The 15,962-nt window shown below is 35.4% G+C and overlaps 1 protein-coding gene across 2 annotated transcripts in view; it reads left to right on the plus strand.

Moving 5' to 3' along the window:
* LOC131029046 (DExH-box ATP-dependent RNA helicase DExH10) overlaps positions 1-15,962 on the plus strand; it is a 119,731-nt gene that overhangs the window by 22,964 nt on the left and 80,805 nt on the right. The gene's annotated exons all lie outside the window — the stretch shown is intronic.

The following is a 15,962-nucleotide window of genomic DNA, read 5'->3' on the forward strand; positions in this document are numbered from 1 at the left end:
TTATTGATTTATATATTCGGTAATTAGAAGATACATAAATATTTGATAATATAACTCAATTCCTTTATTTATTTCTATTCAAGTCTGAAAAGGATAATACGTTTATCTATATAATAATTGTCAGCAAGATTGTCCAGATCAGATCATAACTGTCATTAAGTTATTGGCAGTATTCCCTTCTTGGGGGCATGCACGGTGTTGTGCTCAATATGATGAGTAAGATTGGAAGCCCAATAATGATCATATGCAGAATTTAATAATAATATAAATATAGATATTAATATAATGGTTATAAATATGGATATTAATATAATAATAATAATTATTATAATATCTTTTAGAAACTATTCTGCAGTAATGCAAAAAAATAATTCATATAACTAGTTAGTAATAAATATGTAAATGTTTTATAATGAATCAAAATAAGATCAATTATCTAGTATGGTAAATTAGCAAATACTTCATAGACAAATGAAAGAGAGAATATCATAGATTTGATTCACATTAAGATAGACTTGTCTCTTAATCAAGTTAGTTTAAGTCATAAGTCATAGAAATAGATTAATTATGGTTATAACAGGTCTAAACCAAGTAGGGGACTTTACACTAATCCCATTCTTCCGATCAGGAAAATTTTAAGCTGCCTGAAGAAACTATTTATAATTTTTTTTGTATGAAGCTGCCAAACAAAGGAAAGATGACATTAATAGGCATATTTAGCATCAACGATATTTTAGTAGTGCAGTCAAATTGGAACCCTTCTATGTTTGTATAGATCATGACGTGCTTACTGTTTTTTCCATTTGGAATGAAGTAATATTTTATAAACAGTGTTTCATAGAGTTTCACAGTGGGGGACACATGGACAGGTTTCAAGGACAATGAGTGGACAATGGCACAAATAATATATAATATGCACCAAGTTATTGTAATGTTCCTAGTTTCAAGCTCTCAAGCAGTGCAGTTGTCGCTGACTTTTTGGGTTTGTGTCAGCTTATTTAGAGGGGCAATTTGATGTTACCAGTGAGTTTAGATGGTTTAGAGGAGTCACATGATACTTTCAAATGTTATTTTTGGCCTATGGATTGGGCTCCAAGATTCTTGGAGGGAGTGTCTATTTTTAGTAGGTCACCCAATTGGGACTGTTTACCATCTTTCATCATTGGGATCACTCCGCAGTCATATTTTAATTCAGATGCTTTTCAACCATTGTTGCTAATTGGGTGTATTATTGAGCTATATTTAATTAATTTCACTAAGGTTGCCATTTTAATTAAAATAATGTATCAAGCACCTCAATGTTATAGCTCATTGGAAAGAGATCAGAGAGTTTTAAATATTGAGACACTTAAAAGTGACTTTTAAGTGCTGTAAATGTTTAAAAATAAATTAAGTCACTTTTTGGAGTTAAAAGGCTTAATAAATTAATAAAGTGATTTTAAAAGGGAGTTTCTGGAAAGTTCCCTAGAAGGGTTATAAAAAGGTGAATTGAGAGCTCATTTGATATGTTGTGTTTGGATTTTGATATTGCTTCTGTTCGGAGGAGATTACTTCTTCATCTTTGGTTTGTGAGGACGAAAAACCCTTGCAGGCAACATTCTGTACGTTGTTGAGAGATACAATCTAGAGAATACTTGGTGATTTCATTCAAAGGTCACAATTGTGCTCATTGGAGAAGATCTACATTTCAATTTTTGGAGAGTTTATTGAATATCTAATTGATAGAGATCGACTTGGAAGGTGATTTGGAGGTTTTGTTGTTGTTCATTGCTGGTTATACTTCCTAATGTTAGCAGTACTATTTCAAGATCTTGGATGTGAGGGTTTAATGGCAGAAGATTGGTCTTTGAAGGTTTAAATCTGCATTCTTGGTGTTTATTATTTGCTGCTAATCAGTTCAACACCCAACCGTACCATTTTGGAGTCACTTGGTGAAGTACCTAGGGTTTCTAGACATTGTATTTGCTGGTCATTTCTGTAGCAGACCTTTATTTCATCAAATCAGCAAATGGGTATGTCGGGAATAATATGTAATATCGTTTTATGATCTGGGTTGCTCTTACATTTGATAGATTTTTTAAAAGTTAGATCATAAATTAATTTTGGAATTTTCCAGCTACTTGTATTTTTGAGTTTCTTTAATTGTTTGAGTTGTTCATTTATTATAAAGTACTTTATTATTTGCCCTTAATTTGGCAACTCAAATCCGTTGCGAAAACACTCAAAAATAAAAATGCAAACAAAAAATCAAAGTACAAACAAGGCTGCATATTACAGTTACGTTGAGAGGCTAACCACAATGTTACCAAGGGTGGATTATAATATAGTGTGTAATCACAAAAGCCTCTTAACATAATTTCGCACCCATTTATATGTGAAATTAGTAATTAAATATATATTTAAATATTTAAATTATTTCTTTAACTTTGTTCTACTAAAAAAGTATAAGTTAAATATTTACTTGTATTATATATATTAATTAAATATTTATATAATTATTCAATGTTCAAAAATAGAATATAATGTAGAAGATGTAATTTAATTACTCTCTATTTATGAAACTGTTATATTTTATATATTAATAATATTAATTAGATTAGAGTATTTAATATTAGAATATTTTATTTTGGTTGGTGGAGATGACAAGGGGGACTTCCGCTTGGCTACTTCAACATGATCTCAAGAGACACTAGTAGATTCCAATGAGAGTCTAACTTTGGTGGGCAGACAACCACTGTAAGGGGCTATAACTATTGTTCATTTGCTATTCTACTTGAAATATTACAAAGTGAAAATGTAAAACATAGGAATATAATTCATTGTAACATATTCAGGAGATGTATCTTTATTATCAAGTAATAGATGTTTAATTATTAGATAACATCAGAGAGATCTTGAGTATAAACAACTACATATAAATAGTGTACTGGACTGGTTAATGCTCCCAATGTAATGTCCCCACGCTTTATACCATGGCAACCCAACACCTAAGGATATCGGGAATTATAATAAGATGGATCGAGAAATAAGATCGCAGCAGTTCAAGCTTAGAAATTGAAGTATAGCTATACAATCGACGCATAAGCATTAAAGCATTAAGAGATCGATGAAGAACAAACACAAGGGTATCGACAAATGCAATCAAGCATCCTTAATCGATAAATAGAACTAATCGATATCAATTATGTATGAAGACAACGATTAGTGAAGGGACTAATCAGTGGTTATGAGATGACCAGCCAATTATAGAGGGGACAGCAAAAGAGAAGAAAATAGGCCACGCAAGAGTCAGCAAAGTTGATACAAAGAAAGAATAGTAACTACTTAGGCAACGATCATTTATATGGTGTACGAAGACGTATCGAAGATCCATCCTATGAGGGATGAAGTAATGATTTTAATTGAGGTCTACAAAGAATCGATTAATGATGAAGAATGGTAGTTTATTGAGCCTTTTGAAAATATGGAATAGAGAATCATTCAATGCAAAGACAAGTTCAAAAACAGCGTAAGTGTCAATTGACTTTGACGTCTCAGTGAGTAGATAACCGATGCCTTTCCTTGGCTAAGACTGTAGCTACATGGTGTCCAAGTATGGAGAAGTTCGCTCCAATTAAGTGAACGAGGAAATGAAGCATTAACAATGGCCATTAATATTGAAAGGTCTATATTACATTTTGCATCGTGGGAGCTTCGTTGATTCACCACATACACATCACATAAATAAAACAATGATTTGAAATAGCAAGGTGAACGATGATTATGATTTACAAACTGATTGCTGTGGAAAGGTGCAATTATGAAGAGACATAACCATTAGGAGATGACCGTTTCCCATACTACATAAGAAAGATTGAACTCATTCTATCAGGGAGCAACAAACAACGATTACGAAGAAGAGGTAGCGACTATGTTGGACAAGACAATAATTGTTAACAACAATACTACCATTCTCATAGAACAGCAAAGACAAATCAAAGGAACAAAGATTACATTCTTCATTATAGTTCATCCTCCAAGAAAATATAAGCAATTATTAAATGACACAGAAACTACTTTGACAAGTCTGCAAGTTGAAGTCAAAGTAAGGCTAAGATTATAAAGGGAGGAATACCACGTGGGGGGGTCTTGGAACTAACTGATATCAGAATGGAAGGAAGGAGACTCCAATAGAAATTTAGAATTAATTGTATTGGAATAAGCTTAAAGTGCTTTGTGGGCCCCACACAATAACTATTCATATTCCTATGTTAAAATAATTCTCAAACAGTGTTTGCAGCAATTAGAAAAGGTTTGGAAATTCCTCAATGAATATTGTGTTTTTAGTAGCAGCTCCACTAAAAGAAATGGGACCCACTCGGAAGCCTTTTGAATATAGGAGTTGTGGTTTTTTTTTAGCCCACTTAAGACTTGCAGATTATTAAATGTGATTTGAGCAATCAACACTACCCAAGGGTTAATGAAGGCCTACGAGAAGTCAGCAACATATTGAATATTGAAGATTTCTTGTTTGGGAAAATTACTTGTCTTTTTTATTCATTCTCCACTACTTGGGAGATACCGATCAGATTAAAGCTGCAGATCAGCGGTAAGAGTTAACAACTGATTTAGAGGGAGTTATATGAAGATTATGACATGGTGTATAAGGGAGACATATCAAGTACATACATTAATTTAAGAAGAGGGAGAAGAATATATAGAAAGGATAAGCATGGGAAAATAGGAATAGGAGTCTACAATATAAAAGCACATATCTCATGTATATAAATCAAAGAAGGCCATCAAGATAAGTTACATCTTCCAAAATTATTCTTAGCATTATGCTTTAAATATCATGAAAGAATGTCTTTAGAATCAATGAAATTACATTTATAAATGTATTACAATTCTCATTTTAAGTTAGAATCGTTGTTTCAGACTACATTAGGTGAATCCCGAAAGGGGACATTACAGTGGTATCATAGCATGATCCTGCCATCCTGTAGGGTAAAAAGATAAATTAGGAGCATCACTCTAGATGAGTAGGATGACACAAAGAAGGTCAATCCTCTCTAAGTATACGGGCTCAAGGAAGCCAATATGGGGGGGCATGGCTCAAAGAAGCCAACACCCTAGATGAGTAGGATGACACAAAGAAGATCAATCCTCTCTAAGTATAAGAGCTCAAGGAAGGCAATGGGGGAGGCAAATGACTCAAAGAAAGCTAGCCCCTCCCAAGTTGGACAAAGATGGCTCAAGGAAGTTAGTCTCTCTCAAGATTGGGTTAATTGGCTCAAGGAAGCTAGTCCCTCCCAAGTTGGACAGAGATGGCTCAAGGAAGTCAGTCTCTCTCACGTTGGGCAAAATGGCTCAAGGAAGCTTGTCCCTCCTAAGTTGGACGAAGATGGCTCAAGGAAGCTAGTCTCTCTCAAGTTGGGAAAATGGCTCAAGGAAGCCAATCCCTCCAAGTTTCAATATATACAATAGAAACTAAGTAGTAATCTCTCTAACATTTATCATTACTTTGGTTTATATGATTATATGTTTGCTACTACTAATCTAAGTGCAGGTTCATCCAAGAAAGAAGACAAGGAGGGAGGAACCATACGAGTAGATTAAAGAAGTAGAAGTTCAAACATGGTATTAAATTGATATTGGTTTGGCATTTGATTAGTATTACCTTGTCTAACCCTAAGATAAATATGCATCTGTGTCTTTATATATGTTCTTATATTGTGTAGGTTCTACTTAGAAGATTTTTTTTTGATTCAAAACCAAGACTGCATTACTAAAAGAGATATTTATATGGCCAAAAGAAACCCTTCTAAAAGGGATGTTACAAAAAAGGTCAATGGCCCCTTGCATTCATAAGGGAGGAAACATTTTCATCACAAGATTGTATGCCATCATATACCAACATTGTATACTCATTGATCCTCTCCTAGAGCATGCTTGCCCAATTATATGCCATGCCAATGCTCTGTCCCACCATTAGTTCTATCATCTAGATGATAATGTCGGATGCCTTATTAGCTCCTGTGAGTCTGCACTTAATTAAGTCAAGTATACCTCTACATTCAGTCGTTGTAATAAAATTCCTTTTCAACCCCCTATTACCAGTGCTCTAGAATTTGTCTTGTTTCTCCTTGGTGAGGTCTTATTGACACACTCTCTTTAGGAGGGCCTCCTTATGTAGCCATGTTATCTTTCCACTGGGTTTGGCGGCAAAAGCTCTCCTCGATGGTCTTATTTGTGAGAATGCCAATTGTATTGTAGAACCATAGCTCTCAGACATGGCTCAAAATCTCGAGCATTGAAGAAACGTAATTGAGCGGCCTTGTCCACTTGTGTGTGGCAGAGTGCTACCCTTAGCAGATGATTATCTTCTGTGTTTACCATCAAGTGTGACACTCATTGCCACTTAGATTCTCCCAAGTAATTGTGTTAGCATAAATATTATAGTTTCTTGCTACCTTCCGCAATGCAGTGCAGGGTCTGAATAGTGCTGATCCCTTCCCTTTGCTACTAGTTGCCATGAATGGGACTTGTACTCTTGACAATGAATAGTAACCCTCGAGCAATGCTTGAAATGTATAATGCCTTTGGAAGCAATTATGATAACGGTGATGAGTTTGAGGCTGTACTCTACAAATGAAATACAACCTCGTTGAGAGCGGGAAATATAAAAGGTCTAGAGTGAGAAATATAAAAGCACTGACAGTGAAATCAAATTTCTTTTAGAATAATATGTCCCCACTTTTGATCCTGCACGCCTTATAGTATTTAATTCGCCCCACTTTATAATTACTTTTCTCGACACTTGAATAAATCGACCTTTGCACTTGTTGTCCATTTATGACACCCTTGGTCCATCAGTAAGAACCTATTAGAGATACGATCCATGGACCAGCGCTGCCCTAGTTGATCAAGGAGAAAGCTGAAGAATCATGAAGTGTGAAGTGTTGCCTTGTCTGGAGGAAGTTCCTGTGTTGGCCTTTTCTTTCTTCCCCGAAACTCTAGAACTCCGATGTTTCGAGGTTTTTTCCCTTTGCCTTCTCCTATTCTCCTTCTTTGGAACTTCGGAACCCCGAGGTTCTGAAGTTCCTTCTCTTTGCCTTCTCTTGCTTTTCCTTCTCCGGAACTCCGGAATCTCGAGGTTCCGAAGTTCCTTTCTTTTCTTCTTCCCTTTCGTGGAACTCCGGAAACCTGAGGTTCCGAAGTTCCTTTGTCCAGTTCTGCCTTTTTCTTGCCTTTTTTTAGTTCCTCGAAACTTCGGAACCCCGAGGTTCCAAAGTTCCTTTCCCTGAGCTTCTCCGGAACTCCGAAACCTCGAGGTTCCGAAGTTCCCTCCTAGCCTTTCTTCCTTCCTTTCTCCGGAACTCTGGAACCCCGAGGTTCCATAGTTCTCTTCCTTTGCTAACCTTTCTTCTCTCCGAAACTCCGGAACCCCGAGGTTCTGAAATTCCTTCCCTCTTTGCCTTTTCTCTCTAGTTCCCTCGGAACTTTGGAACCCGAAGTTCCTTCCTTAGCCTTTTTTTAGTTCTCTGGAACTCCAGAACCCCGAGGTTCTGAAGTTCCTTGCTGCTCTCCTTCCTCTTCCCCGGAACTCTGGAACCTCGAGGTTCCGAAGTTCCTTCCTTGTCTTCCCCACTTCGGGAACCCGAGTTTCCGAAGTCCCCGAGTTTCTTTCTGACTGGCGACACTTGCGGATGGCGTGATCGACACTCAAGGCTTTAAATGCTCCGACAATTTTGGTGACTTATACACTTTGTTTTGTGGAGCCACAGGGGTGCATTTAATGTTTTTGGTAGGATTTCCATCAAGGGAGGTACGACGCCATGCTTGTTGTGGTGACTTATGTCATGTCTGCATACTCTGACTTTGGAAGGTCAGTCAATCCACCTTCTCAGGGTTGCCTTTTGTGGGTATGGCTAGGTTGCTTGGAAGTACTGAATTCAAGTGCATGCACTTCCCTACACTCCCAGACTGACATGCAAGGGTTATGATCACTCTTGTAGCCGTTTTTCTATATAGGGCTTTTAAGCCTCATTGTAAAGGGTTCTCTCCCTGCTGGCTTGAGCTATTCCATGCTCTCCCACTTCTCTTGTATTTATCTTGCATTTGTGCAACTGTAAGTTTGGCCATTGGGCTTATAATTAATTGAAATCACCCTTCTTGCCTACTTTCAACTTATGTATGTTGTGTATGTTTCCTTACATTCATCATAGGTGTATGTTTTGTGGTTCTTCTCTCATATATGCTGTGTTAAATATATTTTTGAGTGTGACTTGTGGGAAACCTTCTCCCCTCTTGGCATTCAGTGAATTCTAACCTTCATGCATGCATTGGGGTCACTCATACAACTGAAGTTTGTGCATCTCCTCGGTGTTTGAGTTGATTTTTTGTGTCATTTCGGGTAGGGAGAGGAACAATCTCTTCTTGGTGCATCACCTCCTTTTATTTCAAGCATTTCTCTCTTCCCTTTACCTTTGCAATTTGTAAGGATAGGCCTAGGAGTTAGTTTTGAAGTGTTGAGTTGGTTCAACTCTTGCACCTGGATTGAGAAGGAAGCCGACCTTCTCCGAAGATTCAACCCCCTTGCGCAAGGTCCCACACTTCGGGGTTGTCTCCATGTTTCACAAGGTTGTTGAGTTGATAGCTCTGCAAGGGTGCGAGCTTTTGTGATAACAACACTATTTAACACTTTCCAACTCTAATATTTTAATGACAAACTTCTTTTTCTTCCACTTGCCAAAATTTGTTTTCTTTCACTTGCGAAAATTTGTTTTCTTTGATTTAATTTTTCTCGGCCTTAGTACCTATTTAATTTTTTTCCCTAGACTGGCTTAAGTCTTAATTTATTGATTTTTTCTATTACCCTCTACTTTTTCTTTTGTTTTTATTCTTCGAGCTTTTTGTAAATTTTTTCATTTTCCCCCTTGGCCTCAATTCTCTATAATTTCTGTATTATGCCTCCATTTACATGTCTTCAATGGCTATTTAACACATTCCTCTTCACAACATACCAATGTATTCAAGATTAATTTTTTTAATCTACCACGATATCTTTTTTCAGGTTGTAGCCATCCAATAATTGTTCTTCGTGTTGTTGTTTCCATATGACATTGTCACCTTGTATAATTGGAGTTCTAGTAGGTTTGTTGACCACCCACCACATTCTAGTAGGGGAGCAGTCTAAGGGGCTGTAGTAACCCCCTTTTCCTTTGCATATTCAATGATCGATTCATTGTAGCTATATTGTGCCACTAATATTATTGGAGGTGCTATTAGTATTGGACCGAGTCTTGGTCCTTCTTCTTGATTGGCTATTTTATGGCTTTTCCCTGGTCTAACGATGATGGTGAATGTGAACACTTTATGTAACAACAATCATCTACTCACTTGTCCTTGGATACATAAGAGCTTGGTGGTCCATGTAGAATGTAAATGGTGTAGCCAATAGGTGTTGTCTAAATTTTTGTATCAAGTACACCATCTGAGTGCCTCCCTCTCGGTCATGGTGTAGTTCTTTTATGCTTTTAATAGTAGAGGACTTGGCTAAAATTATAGGCTTGTTTAATCCTAGGGGACTTACATGTGCGAGTGTTGCTCTAGTCGCATAATTTGATGCATCGACAAGTACGTGGAATTCCTTTCTCCAGTCTAGGTACGCCATGATTGGCGAACTTATCAGCCTTATCTTCAGTTCATTAAAAGCCTTTCTTGGTCTTCAATCCATATAAAGGGTTGTCCTTTCCTTGTCAGTATGTTTGGTGGGCAAGAAATTTGAGCAAAATTCTTAACAAATCTCCTATAATAACCAACATGCATAAGAAATGATTTGACCTTTGTGATATTCTTCGGAGCTTCCATTTGCATAATTACCCTTATCTTGTACTTTGGCAACATAATTCTTATTCATTCTGTAGGGATTTTTTCTCATTCGCTGTGCACTAGGTATGAGAGGATCTAGTGGTATACCCTTAAGGTCTTTGTATGTCTAGGTGAAAGTGTTTTTATAGTCCCTGGATATCTTGAATATTGTTGCCTTCAGTACTAGGTCCTAGTCATCACCGACCAAGATTACTCTTGGGTTGTCTTTGTCACCTAGGTTTATTTTCTTCACACTTGGCTCCTTATACTTTATTATCTTGTCTCTTTCGAAATGATGAGTCGACATATCATCCACCTATGCTACTCCTTCCTTGTATTCTTCGTAGTCTGGAGAAAATTTGTTACTCGTTGTACCTTGATCTCCATCTTCAATTTCCTCAATCTGTAGCATGTTGCATTTTGGATGAAAAACTTTATGATTCTCCATTTGCCAGTGAAACAATTTGTTTAGGGAACTTGTCTCATCTTTGGAACAATTTTCTAGATTTAGCACCCCCTCATCAATCAATTCCGTGCATTTACGTTCTTTGTCCATTTCAAACTCTTTGTCTTTCGACTTTGACTCAAATGATGCCAACCATAGGACATTCCTTAGGTTGATAATGTACTTCCTTTGCTGTTGATCGAGAGCGTGTTTCAATTCCAGTTGTGGTTCATCTTTGCAGTAATCAACTATCCCCTCTAGAGCAGTGCATCGTATGCCTTGTTCTACAACGAGATGACTACAAAGTCCACGAGGAACCATTGCGTCTCGATCATCACTTCCTGCGACATCAACTTTCCCCACGACTTGATACTGTGCTGGTCGACACCCACCGAGTGGAATGTTAGTGACTAGAGGTTCAATTCTCTGAGGCATTTCCAAGCTAAGTCACATGGTTTGAATTCAAAATCGACAACCATGAAATTTGGATGAAATTCGACAAGGGAAAAATTCGAAAAAAAAATTTCGGATAAAATTTGCCTTATATAATTTTGTTTATTTTTAAATATTTGTATACTTCTAATAAATTATCAAAATAGCTTAACATTGCTAAAATCAATGTAATAAAATATATAATAAGATACATTATAATAAAAACTATTAAATCATCATAATAAAATATATACAAGTATTATAAGCTTTATTATAATGCTTGCATATATATTTTTATAATAATGAAAAAATCACTGTAATAAAATATAAAATTATATAATTTTTTTTTCTTAAAAACAATTATTACACTAAAAAATAAATTATAAAACGATAAAAATAAATCACACCGAGTCGGGCAAAATAAACCACTATGAGTCGGGCAAAATAAAAATTATAAAACTATAAAATATTTCTTGTATCTGTGGACTATGACTATTGAATGCAGCCAAAAAAAGGCGCCTTCCTGAACACGCTGTCATTGGAGCTTGGTAAAGTGGAGTCGTGGACTGTAGTGCAGGGCCCAGGCTGCAGCTATGGCTGCAGTAGTGTTAATTTAGAGTGGAATAGATGGTCTATTGTAAATACTACGGAACGAAAAAAATGGTGTATGGAGTTCATTTATGAAATGTTTTAAGAAGAAGGTTTGTTCCCATTTTTGATGAATGTTTGCATTGGAAGGAAGTGAATTAAGTTCACATTTTGATATGCATGTGTTGGCTAATATGCATTGTGTAATAAGAATTCCCATCGTCTATGAATGTTTGCATTGGAAGGAAGGGAATTAAGTTGAATAGTGTAGGCTTGTATATCTTGATATGTATGTGTTGGCTAAATATTTATTGTATAATGAGAAGATAAAAGCTTATTGATTCATGTAGTTGCGAATGTTGTAAAAGTTTATATGGTCTTTACAGACCTCTAAATCTTGTGCAACCAGCAAAGATTATGGTCATTTCATATGTTAATTCATTATGAGGAACGATCAAATCGTAGGAGATTGAAATGGCCCCATTTTTTGAATGAGTCATTTCTTGGAGATTGCTATTTTATTCTTGTAGGATAAGTCAGATGTTTTAAGGGAATAATTAATTGATTAAATTTTAAATCATCCTAAACTTTAGGGATTATTTGTATATAATTAATTAAAAGCTGAACCCTGGTTATTTTAATAAAGTGACTTTATTTTGTCAATGAAAAGCTATGTTACCTTGAGTTTCCAGGGTAGGGGGACGTGTTTTCAAGTGCCCAATTTTTCCACTTTTGGGGACGGCTAGAGGACAACTATATAAAAAATAGGGAAAATTTAAAATATATAGGTAAATTTTAAATATTCATATGATAGCATGGATAAAGCATGCATGTATACATTATAGAACCTTAATATATAACATTTTTCTTAAATTGAGAGTTCACATGTGACAATGTGACATTGTAGAACCTTAATAAATAACAAATGTGACAATGCGAAAACTTAATTCAAATTGCTCTTAGAATTCATTGTCAATATGCATCAGCATGTGATATTAAAAAATAGTATACAAGTTACAACAAAATACCCAAAGGCTACACGATTCACTTTCAATTAAAATATGATAATGCATAAAAAGAAAGTACACTGCTGCCCCTAATCTGCATCTCTCAACACTCAATTAAAATCAGATAAAGCCCTTGCAATCGAGTAATACTAGATTTTGTGTGGGTCTTGGATAAAGCTTATGATTTGAGGAAACTTTACACACATGAATTTTAAGTCTTGATAGATCTACTACAACATTTGATAAAACGTGCAATTATTTCTAAAACTTTTGTTACTCATCCAGTTTCTGATGGCATTTTATGCCCTGTTGTTTCTCCATATGATACAATTTATAATTGCAGTTTGTGCCTAATGCTTCCTAATTATAATAGCCACAAACACATTTGATGATTGGTAGTGTTACAAAACTCTCCAAGTTTGTAATGTCCCCAACTTGACAACCTTAGGAAATATGCAATATCTTGATGTATGCAAGTTGAGATGATAAAGAAACCCTAATGAAATAATGTCAATCAGCAGTAAAAGTAGCAGAAACAAACTAAGCAAACTATATCAATCAAAGTATCCAACTATGAACAATGGATCCAACAATCAAAAATGGTGATATGAATTTAGGAACCTTTGAAAGCTGAAAATAATCAACTATGATTATTTGTGTGGCTGATATAAACTTATTTATATGAGGAAAATATGATTAATATAACAACAGATCTGAGTACTAATTGTTGATATAAATATGGAACCCTCATATACACAACATAACTACCATGAACAACAGATCTAAACAATTAAAATCCTCATGTAGGGTGAGTTGAGTGTGCCTGCTCACCAAGAAATAGTATTAATATGTTTTTTATTAAATTTTTGAGTGTTTTTAAATTTTAAAAATGTGAATTTTTGAAGGGGATAGCTGGGTGGCCTTGGGACAGCCAGGAACATCTCTGATGTCTCTTGACTGTCCTTGGGACAACCAGCCGACCCCTCTAATCTCTTGTTGCGTCCCCTCGTTGTGGGGACGTTTCATGACATTTTTGTATTTTTGGGGATGGCCAGTTGGCATCCCCTAGGTGTTCTCCCGTCCCCAAAATGTCTCAGAAATGTGGACGTGTCGAAAAAGGCCGGGGATGTGTCCCTGAGTTTCCTTGATGTATTATTATAAAGTGGGTCACTTTGTGAGTGGGAAATTGAAATAAAAGAAAATAAAATAAAGTAATCCTCTCAAAGATGTAACATAAAATAAAGTAATCCAAATGTTCATCATCAACCACATGTGACAAGTTATATCAAGATTATTCATGAAATCCAATCTATTGAAGATTAGTGCAAAAATTTAAAAATGTTTCCTTTTAGTGATTTATTTGTTAAACTTTAAGTATATTTTCATTTATTTTGAACTTTAATGTTTTTAATTTTTAGTTTGCAATAGATTGTTGAGACCCTATTTTCCTCCAATACAATCATCTTGAGATGACTTGGAAAGGCATGACACATTTTTTAGCATGATCATCAGCCAACTTTGGTTTGTATAGTAACAATCCAACATTGAGAGGATAGTGAATGTAAACAATATGATCCTAGAGATACTTGGTGGGATTGTGTGCAATATCTTTGTAGTTTCAACAAGCCTATTTTGAGTGTGATTTGTTTGACCAACATGGATAAGTCATCCTAGAGAGAGGTTGATTGTGGCATTGAGTCAATGATTAAGAAGATGAATATTATTATGAATGAAAAATAGCAAAAGATACTTAGTCAAAAGAGTTGCAAACAATTTTTTGTTGAGTGGTGGAACAAGGTTACTATCCCGTTACATTTCCTTGTGTTTGTATTGGCTCAAAAACATTGCATGTCTGAGATTCTTTTTATGTCAAGTAGGATTGTATTATACAAAGATGTGGATGGCAGTGTAAGTTTACGAGCTAGAGTTTGCAAGATTCTTCCTTGGTTTTTATGTAGAGGATGTAGTTAGGAATCAGTTTGCTGAGTTTTTACACCTCAATGGTCATAATATTTTTTCTATTTGTATCAAGCATAAGAAAGATGCTAATGATCAGTTGGCGCTGCATCCTTGGCCAAGCATTCCAATATCTACAACATCTTAAATTCTCTAAATTTGAATTTCTTTTTGTATTTGAAATAATATTGTTTTTTTTTAAATTTGAATTTTGGTTTTTGATTTTATAACTAAACTGTTTTTAGTTTTCCTCAATAGTTTGTTAGTTCTTTACTTGAGTGGAATTTGAGTAACTTCATTCACTTAATAAAGTGCAGATGATTGGCATCAAAAAAGGCACACGGATTAGTTTGCATTGTGCCTTTTGTCATACAGACAAAATAACTGTAAAAAGGGGCATCAGAGTTGTGCAATGTAGATCCAGAGCAACCAGACTTCATGCTTCTGGTTTTTGTCAATGTTCATTTTTTGCTAAGTTGCCGGTTCGGGTTCGGGTTCGAAGAACCCGGTACGTCGGTACGGCAAAATTTTGAAAAGGGGTTTGGGTTCGTTTGGGTTCGTTAGTACAAAAACATGTAAATTTATATATATATATATATATATATTATATATATATCAAAGCCTATAAGCATGAATTAAAATATGCATGTCACATAGCATCATATGAACAACAAAACAAACATAAACTTGTAATCATAGCATCATGATCATACCATAATTGATAATAGCATCATATACATCAAGTTTAATATCAAAATGACAAAATATTCAAGTATCATTGTTTCAACTTTCAACAATATAAACTTAAAAGTTTAATCATCAAATGGATCATCTAATTCTTCATCCTCCTCCTCCTCCTCCTCCTCATCCTCATTGACATTGACATTACATGAGCCAATGCCACTTGCACTTGCACTATAAGTTGGCTCAATTTCCGAGTCATCAAGTGTCAATGCAAGAAGCTGAGAACCAGGAGCATCCAAATCAGTATGCTCTGGCTCTATATCCCACATCTTTGTTTCCCCTTGTGTGTAGTCATGTTGTTTGTGTGAAAGAAGACGTAGGTTGGAATGCACATATACTAAATTCTCCGCTCTTTTTGATAGCAGCCTATTGCGCTTTACTGAGTGGATGAAAGAGTATGTGCTCCAATTTCTTTCTGAAGCAGATGAACTAGCAACCTATGAAGACAAAGTAAACAATTAAAGTTATACATTAATAAAAATAAAATTACTAGCAACCTATGAAGACAAATTAAACTATAAATAATTAATAAACTAAAACTTGTAAATTAAAAATTTTAATTAATTAAACTTACTTGTGATAAAACTTTTATAGCGAGGGGTTGTAGGTGTTGGAAGCATGTGCCATGGAAGTACCACCAGCTATGAGCATCTTTCTTGGATCTATGACGAAGTGCATCAACACTTAGACCATTCCCATTTGCGAATTCTATGAACTCATTTGTAACATCTCGCAAATCATCATCGGGATATAGTCTAAGAAATGCTGCCTTATACCCATCAGATACTTCTAGATCTCTCCATGGTGGAATCCTTCTTGGTTTATCAAGAAACTGATTGCTATAGTACTTAGGTGTCAAGGCATAGGCAAGAAGGTGCAAAGGAGTGGTCATCTTATTCCACCTCTCTACAATAATTAATTCCAGTTCTTTGAAGAAT

Source organism: Cryptomeria japonica, chromosome 2, assembly GCF_030272615.1.
Source record: "Cryptomeria japonica chromosome 2, Sugi_1.0, whole genome shotgun sequence".
Lineage (NCBI taxonomy): Eukaryota > Viridiplantae > Streptophyta > Pinopsida > Cupressales > Cupressaceae > Cryptomeria > Cryptomeria japonica.